Source organism: Panthera onca, chromosome E2 (genome assembly GCF_046562875.1).
Source record: "Panthera onca isolate mPanOnc1 chromosome E2, mPanOnc1 haplotype 2, whole genome shotgun sequence".
NCBI lineage: Eukaryota > Metazoa > Chordata > Mammalia > Carnivora > Felidae > Panthera > Panthera onca.
In genome coordinates, this window is record NC_138353.1 from 21,413,731 (window position 1) to 21,423,695 (window position 9,965).

General features: G+C 53.1%; 1 long non-coding RNA gene across 1 annotated transcript; it reads left to right on the forward strand.

The window, feature by feature from the left end:
* Positions 1–357: 357 nt before the first annotated feature.
* LOC132690445 (uncharacterized) lies at positions 358–8,983 on the forward strand. Its single transcript, XR_009615402.3, has 3 exons — positions 358–487; positions 2,210–2,457; positions 8,732–8,983. It is a non-coding gene; the product is annotated as an uncharacterized LOC132690445 (long non-coding RNA).
* The last annotated feature ends 982 nt before the right edge of the window (positions 8,984–9,965 follow it).

The window sequence follows — 9,965 nt, forward strand, 5'->3', positions numbered from 1 at the left end:
GCTGCATTTCCCAAATCCGGTGTTAAAGCTGTGGTCTCCAGAGATTTCTAAGTCATCTAATAGAGAGAAAAAAAAAAATTAAATGATTTCATTTTTTCAAGTTCATCTGTGAAGTTCTTTTGAAATTGGAAAATTGCAATGGCATTTTCTTCTGTTGACTATTTAGCACAAAAACAATACACTTCGTATTACAGGAAGCAATCATAAAAATGAAAACACGCGAACCTGGCGCCACTCTTTAATAATAAATACTTTAACTTTAAAATAATAGCTATTATCCTTTTAGCTAATGGAGAAATTACCATTTTTACTCTGCCGGATAGTTATTCTTTTGGTAATAGAAACACTAACCTTTTTTCTCCCTAGGGATTTATTAGTAAGCACGTGTAATCTTTGGCAAAAGGAAACCTGAAAATGCATTTCCCGTGGGACCCCGTGCCTGTCGATGCCTTTCAGCCTGCAGCTGACCTCGGGAGACCTGGAAAAGGTACTCATGCTCGCGTGCCCGTGCATTTCTGGGGTGCGCTGGCCTTTGCAAAATAGGCTATAGTTAGCTTCAGAAACAGCCTCACTCCTTTGGGGAAGGCTTCGGCTCTGTCTCTTAGCATAAAGCTTCTGGGAAGAAAAGCTCCTTTCTGACAAACCCCACCTTCCTGTGCGGTGCGGCAGCCTTGTCGCAGCCGAGGGCTGGACTCCCGGTGTCAGCGCGGGGCAGCGGTCAAACACGGGGTTTTGTTTCCAGGGAGGTGCTGATTTTCCTCGCACTCCGCTGGGTTTCTCCAAGCCCGGGGGAGATGCTGTTGGACTTACAGGCACCATTGTTCTCTCCCCAAGGATTTGACAGGAGGCCACCCCCAGGAGGATTTAAAAGGCAAGCAAACCCTGTAAGGGGTGGGCTCGGACAGTTCCAAGGACATCCCGAAGCACCTTTGATTTGGGACCACGTTCCCTGCCCGGCCGAGACAATGGATTTGGCAGATTGTTGGTCAGTGGCCCGATAGTCCATGATGTCGGGACGATCCCAGACAAACTGACGGTGACTCACTCACCAGGCCATGGCTTTGGACATCGGGAGTGACTTAAAGCAAAGTGAGTGGCTTCTGAAGGCTCAGCATTTGGGGGTCCGTGCCCTACCCCTGGTCCAAAGAGTCCGGTGTTTTCCAAATTAACCTCCAATGATAGAATATCAAAGGAACGGCTTCTCCACCACCTTTGTATCATGTCAGGTGCTAATATATTCTTAATAAATCATTCCTGATGATAATGATGATGAGCAAGGTGACCTCTTTCCAGAGATTAACATCCACAATTAGCTACTCAGGAATTAGGATACACTGTTATTTACTGTCTCACCCGTGCTGTTGAATAGAGTGGCCACCAGCCACGTGTGACTGACTACTCAAACTTAGATGGAATAAAACCAAACGTTGAGTTCTTCAGTCATACCGGCCACATTTCAAGCACTCAGTAGCCACATAAGGCTTCGTGGTTACACTTTTGGGCAGCGCAGATATGGAACATTCTCATCATCACAGAAAGTTGGTTTGGGCAGTGCTGTTTTTCCTCCGTAAGAGCTCATGGCTTAAACGTGAAAGTGTGCTTCCAGTCCATGGGCATTTCTAAGAATCCTTGCTTCGCCAACATGGACCCGGGCAACGTTCTCGCGCGCTAATATCCGATCAAAGCCAAGGACACACATAATTAACCTTGAGCATAAAATTATAAACAGAAGTGCGGGCATCAGTGTATGAAGTTGTTGATCATTCCCCCTGCTGTGGATATTATCTGGGCTGCAAACTCCAAAGCCCAGAGATCTGATGGATGCGGCCATGACCTTGCTCTTGCCCTTAGCTGGCGAAGAATCCAGCAGTCCCTGTGCTAGTCTCTGTGCCCAAGTGGACTTGGATCCTTCTCTGGGGCTTGGAGATTCGGACGTGGCTGTGAGGCTGTCGTGGCTCTTAGCCCCCACACGTGAAGATCGGGAGTCTCGTGACCCCACACAGGCCCTCAGAGCCCCCACCTCCCAAGGCTTCCAACTTCTCTGTGCAGCCCTAGGCGGCAGCAGGAGGGGGTCCATCCCTCTCTGTCTGTAAAAATTTAAATATATAAATAGGACTTTGGAAACGACTTTTAAATTTGGGGGGGTACGTTTGAAAAATTATTGCGTTTCAACGTCTCACTTCCATTATTTTTTTTTTTTTTCCCACAGCAGGATTCCAGGGACACATTTACGACCGTCATAATTGTGAGTTAGAGATCTCCCAGGCCAAGTGAAATGAAATTACGAGAAACTGAAATCTGTTTTAATTGGAGCATTTATGGAAAAAAGAAGTCAGACTGGCTGCTTTTTCCTTTATGTGACTCTTCGGTTCATGGCTCTACCTGCGTCCGGAAACCAGGGCTGGCGAAACTTGGGCCGTGACAGAGCAGGGAGGAAAGGAGAGAGAGGAGAATGAGGTAGGTGTGTCAGGAAGGAGTCATTTTCTTAGCTTAAAAAAAAAAAAAAATGGAGGTACAGTCGCCGCGGTTCCGCCTCAGTGACCATGAAACCCAGTCGGCAAAAGCTGAAGGACCCGGCTCCTGAAAGCCTCATCAGGCCTTGTCATCGCTCTAATGAATATCATTTAAATTGCTTTGTATATTGGTGGAGTTTGGATGTCGATTTAATTTGTGCATGTGTTTGAGTTCTTCTGCTTGGCTAGGCTAACAGAGAAGCAGCCGCCTAATGAAAACTGAGTTGGTGACAGTGTGATGTGCTCCAACCCAGTCAAATGGGTTTGAAGGGTTGCAGCGACAGCTCTCAGAAAAGAAGTCGATCTGGCCAGGGAGAGCGAGGGGAGGCTTTCCCGCAGCGTGCGGACCTGCCGGGCGGTGTGGCCCGCTCGGCGTGGCCGTGCTGCGGACCGCAGGCGCGGTCCTCGCTCTTGGCCCGGTGCAAACCGCGGTCCGGGCCCGGGGCACCGCGCCTGTCGAGCCGAGGTCCCAGGAACCACCCCCCTTCCCTGTGGGTGAGCGGCACACGGGGGATCGTGCGACCTCTTGAGTGACAGATGTGACTCAGGGCCCCCAGCTGAGAGAACACGGCATCTCCATGTTTGGACGCCCAAAAAAAGCCAAGGCCTTCTCCCACATTGTTGTCACCCCAGCCATCCGGGGAGGGGAGCAGGCCGGGAATCCCGTGGGGCTTCTGTGTAGATGGGGCCCAGGGAGGAGCTGCGGCCCGCCAGGGCCCCCTGTTCCTGTCAGGAAGGTCAGCCAGGCTTCTGTTTGCAGAAACATTAGGGCGACAGGCTGAGCATAAACCCGGTCGCCTGCTTACTCCCCACTCAGTCCCAGAAGGGGGAGGGTGTCCAGACCTCCAGAGAGTCCTAACTACCTAGTCTATAGGGGACTTTGACCCCACGGGCCATTTGGTAGTAGGGGTTGGCTTCTCTGAACATGGGGACCCACGGTTTTGTCTTGAGAGGCCCGAGAAGCTTCTGCGTGCCTGAGACGTGAGGTGGAGGCACCAGTAAGGTCTCCTCCAACCCTGCACAGTTCCCAGTGGGGCCGAGGCTTCATGTCATGAGGGGCTGGACCATCAGACCAGACGGCAGCCCTCCCACCCTGGCCCAGTACCAGGAATAAGATCTGTGCATGCCCAAGACCTGTGCCGGACTTGAAGGAGTTTGGAGCCATGCTGGAGAAAGGAGACAAAACAATAGTGACAAATCAATGTCAAACGTCTGGGTAAGAAAGAGAATGGGCAACAAACAAAGTGGAACCACAAGGCTCAGTCCCTGAAGCTTGAGGGGCCCTGGCCGGGAGCCTATCTTTGGTGAGGCAGGCCTGGGCTGGACCTTGAGGGTCAGATAAGACGAGATTGCACGTAGAGGAGGGCATGGGAGGCCACGGCCGCTCTTTGCGAGAAACCACCAGGAGGACGGTCGTCCCGCTGCCTTCTGGCTGCGCCTTGAGATGGCAAGACCAATGGCACTGGCCTGTCACATGCTGAGAAGCACCATCCGGATCATCTGCAATGAAATGTTGCTGGGGCCAAAGATGATGTTTAAACAATTCTGGTGTTTCTCACCTGGGGGTCTTTCTAGGATTTCTTCCACGGTTTTTGACCACTCAGGGGTTGTGAGGTGCTTGTGGGCACATGCATTCATTGGCTCCCTGAAGTCCACGCACAGGCCTGGGTGTCGGTCCCTGTTAGCACACGAGGCTCCCTCCTGATTCTTCCCTGAACTTGTAGCTCCCAGGGCACCCGTTCCCTTCCAGGTTTGGGGGTCAGGAGCGCTCGTCACGATGCTGTCAACAAGAAGTCGCTCAGGATTTCAAGCAAGGAATGGAAGTTTGGCACACATACGCGAAGTCTGGGCATAGTGGGTACAGTGACTGCTGGACGTAGGTGCTTACGCGATGTCCCAGGAGTCTGTCCCTCCCTCTCTCTCCTCCCTCTCTTTCTTTTTCTCTCTCTCTATGTCTCTTACTGTCTCTCCCTGTCTCTCTCTCTTTCACTCTCTCTGTTTCTCTCTCTCTCTCTCTCTCTGCCTCTCTCCCTATGTGCTTTTCCTCTCCCTCTCTGTCTCTGTCTCTATATCTGTTTCTCGCTCTCTCTCTCTGCCTCTCTGTCTCTTTCTCCTCCTCTCTGTCTCTTTGTATCTCTGTCTCTCTGTCTCAGCTTCACGCTTGGGCAGTTTTCCCCTCAAGGTGTGAGCTGCTCATAGGTCCTGCTCAGCGACTTTGAGGGGAAGGAGCTTTCTGTCACAGTGGTGAGAGAGCCAGCACCCTGGACGGCCAGGGTCGGCTCATTCCCGGACAAGAGCTGTGATTCTGATCTGCGGGGGGTCACAGATGCACCTCAACTTGCTTCTGGGTCTGAGGCGGCAGACATTCTCTGTCCCAAGCCCCCCCTGGATACTTCGGGTTCAGGTTAATGATACAGATGGCTCCATCTATAGGTTGGCAGATGCTCGTCTTTGCATCTTGAGTCACCTGTAGCCTCCACTTTGCCAATGGGGGGACAAACCCCAGTGGGCTTCCCAGACTCCTCAGGAGGTGCCTCTTCCGAAGAAAGGCTCTCAGTTTTCTAGGAGGCAGTAGGGATAAGCCTGGTGAGAAACCAGGCTGTGGGACTTCCACTGGCCCCCAAGGGCAGGTCCTCCCGATGGCAGGGACAGGTGATGGTGTCTCCTCTTCCCTGGGCCAGAAGTGCGCCCGGACACCCCCAACCTTGGGGGCCTCCTGGCCACTCTCTTCCTAAGGTACGGCTGGAGGCCCAGCACCCTACGGAGACAGTGGACTCCCCTGCCCAAAGGCTATTGGCCCTCTTCGTTGCACTTCCTAGACCCTGATGTGGCTGTGGACCAGAACCGACTGGAAAGGAAATTCTAGAAAGCCGGAATCTCTGGCACCTGAACCGAACGCTGAGTGTCTACCCGGCACAGGTTGTAAAACGTAGCCCGCGGAGGGAGTATGGCCAGCGTTGTTTGGTGTGTGAGGGCCACACTTTCAACCCCAACCCCGCAACCTTTAATGCATTGCCAGGTTCTGAAAACTGGGAGATTTCAAACGGATCCCCCAATGCCGCACCCCCGCCTGACAACAGGTGGCTGCCCGGCTCAGGTGGGGCATCGGCTCCCCCGCCTCTCTGTCTGGCTGGCTGGATGAGGAACTGAGGGCCGGCCATCGCTTTGACAGGTGATCCCAGGAAGCACAGGTAGACAGACTCGAGGACAGGGAGCGGTGAGGCGGGAAAGGCGAGGAAGCCAGTTCCAGCTGGATGAAGGAGCAGGCTGCCTATGAACCGGACTGGAGTCCGCCGGAAACCTCTGTGGGACTGTGCTGGGCAGTCTGCGGGTGGTCCCCTCTGGGGGTCAGGCCGATGGGGGTCCTCAGCTCCCCTCTGTCCCTGGCCGAGCGCTGCCCCCTGCCCACGAGCTTAGAGACCCAGGGCCTTGCAGTGGGAAGCCTTTGGCAGGTAGACACAAAGGGACGGGATGGGGGCGGGGGGTGGACAGCACCCGAGGCGTGGCTGCGGCTGCGTCCAGCCAGCCGCGTTCGCGTCGGGCCCCCGCACTCCCGCAGGCATTAACCAGGGGGCTGTCGGGCCCAGGGGGAGGGCTCCCCCGTGACGGGGAGTGACTGGGCCAAGATAACACTCCAGGCCAGCCACCGAGCTGCCTCCAGAGCCCAGGCCTCCCTCTCCCCCTCTGCTGTTCCCACTGCCCTGTGCTACGGATCCCGGGGAGACCGGAGCCCTGGATGCCTCACTCATCCGTTTTATTTTATTTAGTTATTTAATTATTTACTTATTTATGTGTTTATTACCCATCTAGTTGCAGAGATAACTTAGGGCTTCTGTACAGCTCATTAATTGCCTCATTGCTGGCTAGAAACGGCGCGATTGGCTGCGAGGGGAGGGAAGTACAATGCGCAGGGGTGGGGGGGGGGACCCGCAGGAACCAGGAGACATGGGGACCCGGTGAGTGGCTGCAGGGCCCCACCAGCTCCTGGTCCCCCGCCCCCGCACAGGATGACATCTCGCAGGAAATGGCTCCACACAGGAAGTCCCTCCCACAGGAAGTCCCACCCTCCACCCAAGGGCATACCCGGCAGGACTGGCCACCCCGGGCCCCGGGACAGAGCTGCTCAGAGAGCAGCTGGCCTTTCCGCCTTTCTGGCTCCTCGCACTTGCTGCTGGGGGTAGCGGTGGGCAGTGGGCGGCGGGGTCGTGAATGCCAAGAGGGAAGGGACTCCTCTCGGAGCTTCAGACATCTTCCATCCTGTCGCCCCCGCCCACCCACCCCCGCCATTTCTCTGTGCGAGCAGATGTGTCCTTCCTCCACAAAAATGCCCTGGCAGAAAGTTAGTGTCAGGATCCACATGGGTGATAATAGAATCAAGGTGGGCACCGCAGCCATGAGAACGTGGAGGGGAATTTTCAGTCCCTGCCCGCCCCCCCCTCCCCCCCCCCCCGGGGAGCTGAGGGGGCCCCAAGCCACGGCCGGGCGCAGAGGCTACGAGTCTCAAAGTCCTCGTGGGGAGTGACCTCGCGTCACCCTTCCCCATGCCACCCGCGCTGCCCCATTCTGCTCACCCAAGAAAGACCTCGTGCCAACACTGTAATCAATTAGCCCCGAGGAATGGACAAAGGGGGTCGGGAAATTAATTTCATTTGGGTTTTCTCTTCCGAGGCCCTGCCTGGCAGCCAGCTCTCCCAACACCCACATGTCCCAACTGCTCCGTCCATCAGCTCTTGTCCAACTTAACTATTCATTTTATGTATTTTAATTTGGGCAGAACATTTATTTGGCTTAAATCTCCTTTTCAGGGGTTGGAATGTGCCTTCCACACACAGGCAGAGATGCTCTGCTCGAATTTCGTCAGGAGTTTAGTTTACAAAGATAGTAACTGAGCTATTAAAACCAACAACCCCTTTTAAAGCAAACAGACCATTAAAATATAGGAACAGTTTATGGCATAAATAAAATGGAGGATATAGATTATTTAAAGATAAGATTTTCAAGAAACAGGGATAAAAAAACATTTAAATAATTTCTCCACGATATATTTTTTTTTTTTTTACAAAGTGAACTTCAAAATGCAAATGCAAATTAAAAAGAAAAGCACAGAAAGACATTAAAAATCCATCTTCTTAGTGAAGGCATACAAAAAAGGCTTGACTTTTCCTTCTAGATCTGTAGATGATTTCTGAGGGGCGGGGTGCAGGGAACTACTTGAATTCATAAATGGCAGGATTTACCCAGCTTGGGAAGCCACATTGTGGAAAAAGAAGCGAGACATTTGCTTCTAGATCATTCTCTCGAGCCGGCTGACAGATACAATAATTTCGTCCATTAGTCCGATCCATTGTCTTCCTTCGGCACAGAAGTCCTGTACCGCGGAGGTAGATTTCCACTGCTATGCGTATTTTAAGGGTTATTTGGCAACACGAGGAAAGCTAAAAGTAGCCTCTTAATCTAATTAATTGACATTTCTGAATCTTGCTTTCACAACAACACATGGTTTCATGTTCTGGGTTTTAGCACTTGTCAAGCTTTTTTGGAGAATGTTTTGGTCAGAATGACAAGATAATTTGTGGCTGAGGCTCCAAGCTAGAGAAGTGTTTAAGGCTATAATGATTTATTATCATCACAGAATAACAAAATTTACCGAGTGTTTCATCAGAATTTTTGAAATAAGTTTGCCACCATAGGAGAAGCAGCAGGGTGGGGGGGGGGGGGGGCTGCGTCTGGAGACGGGGAGGGCTCAGGCTTCATATACAAACCCAGCCATGACTGATTCCTTAACATTTCTCTCTATTAAATTTATCTCGGCGCGTTCCTTGAGAGAGAAACCCCAGAGCATTTCAGGAGGACGAGGGGTGGTAGGAGGAGAACCGAGAGAAAAATCAGACCTCTCCCCCCCCACCCCGGGCTCTGCAAGCAGGAAACCCGAGTCCCCGACTCCACTCGTAACATATATGTGACTACAGCCAGCGATGAATTTCTACATTTTGGCACCGGTCAGAGTGAAAGTAGTCGCACTATCTATAGAAACTTTGAGATGGAGAACACTTGGAGTATGCTACTGAAAATGCAAGAAACACATTTTTGAAAGGATGAAATAATATCACTGAGTGACAGTAAATTAACATGCTGACATTTGCAGACTTTCAGAGCATTGCCATAAAAAGAAGTAATACAACATGACTAATTTGGACTTCTTCTTTCTTCCTTCCCAGGGAGAGACAGCCCTGCCCCTCCACGGCCACCCGGCAGGCTGTGCCTACCCGGCACTTCCTCCTCTTTTCCAGGAAACACTTCTTACTTACCATTCCCCTGCGCTCCGGCGTTGACTCTCGGAGACGCCGTGGAGAAGGCGAGCTTGACTTCTGTGCTCAGAAGATGCTCTCTTGAGCGTCAGACAGATGTTCGACGGCTGGCCGAGGGCGCGCACTTCTGGCTACTGGGTGACGGCCTGCTCAGACCCCCTCCCCCCCACCACACACACACACACACACACACACACACACACACCGTGCAGTGCCAGGGCTGGGAGGGTCCTTGCACACCTTTGAACGTCACTGCACAGATGGAGATGCTGAGGCACAGAGAGGCTCTGAGTTCCCAGGCTGCTTCTCTTTCCCTTCGGCCAAGCATCCAGCCTGGAAGGTCCTCTGAGTGAACACGAGGCATCCGGTCCACCTCCCTGCATGGGAAGTGAGCCTTCCATTATCGGAGCTGGCCCAGGGCTTGGCACACAGAAAGCACCCACTAAACATTTGCTGCGTTCATGAAAAAAGGCACCACTGTCACAGCCAGCCTTTCCCTTTGCCGGGACACCTGGGAGTCAGCGACAAAAGGCCAGCTCTCACCGGAGCAGGATGTTCCTTTGTTCTAAGAGCTGGGTGTCCCCAGGTGAGCACCGTATCCCTCACAGCTAAAGGGACAGGGTGTCCCCATTCTCACCCAGCCCCTCAGCCTGGCCCACGGGAGACGCTCAGCCAACGTGTTCTCTCTCGTCTCAGGAGATAGAGGCTCGTTTTCCTCCTGGAAGAAGGGCTACCTGAAAATGAACACCTGTTTTTAAAAACCACTGCACTGGGGGGCACCTTGGGAGGGCACACCCAGAGGCCAGCGGGTGCTGAGGCTGAGTCCCGCGCGGCCCCAGATACTGAGTGCACTCAGGAGGAGGGGGCAGCCAACTGCCGAGACTTTATTAATGTCATCCGTCTGTACTTAGACGAGGTACAAGAGATTACAAGGGCTGAACTGGGTGTGGGCGAGGCTGGTGAGTGTGACCATGACCCGGGCAGAGGCCCAGCCTGGGCAGGACAAGAGAGGAACCCAGGCTGGTGGGTGGGGCGCATGAGTTCTTGGCCGGGTCTCAGAATCCGGCAGAGTGCCAGGGCCAAGGAGAAGGGGCCCCCAGCCCCTGAGCTCTGTTCACGAGAGGGTGCAGAGGCTGGGGGACTG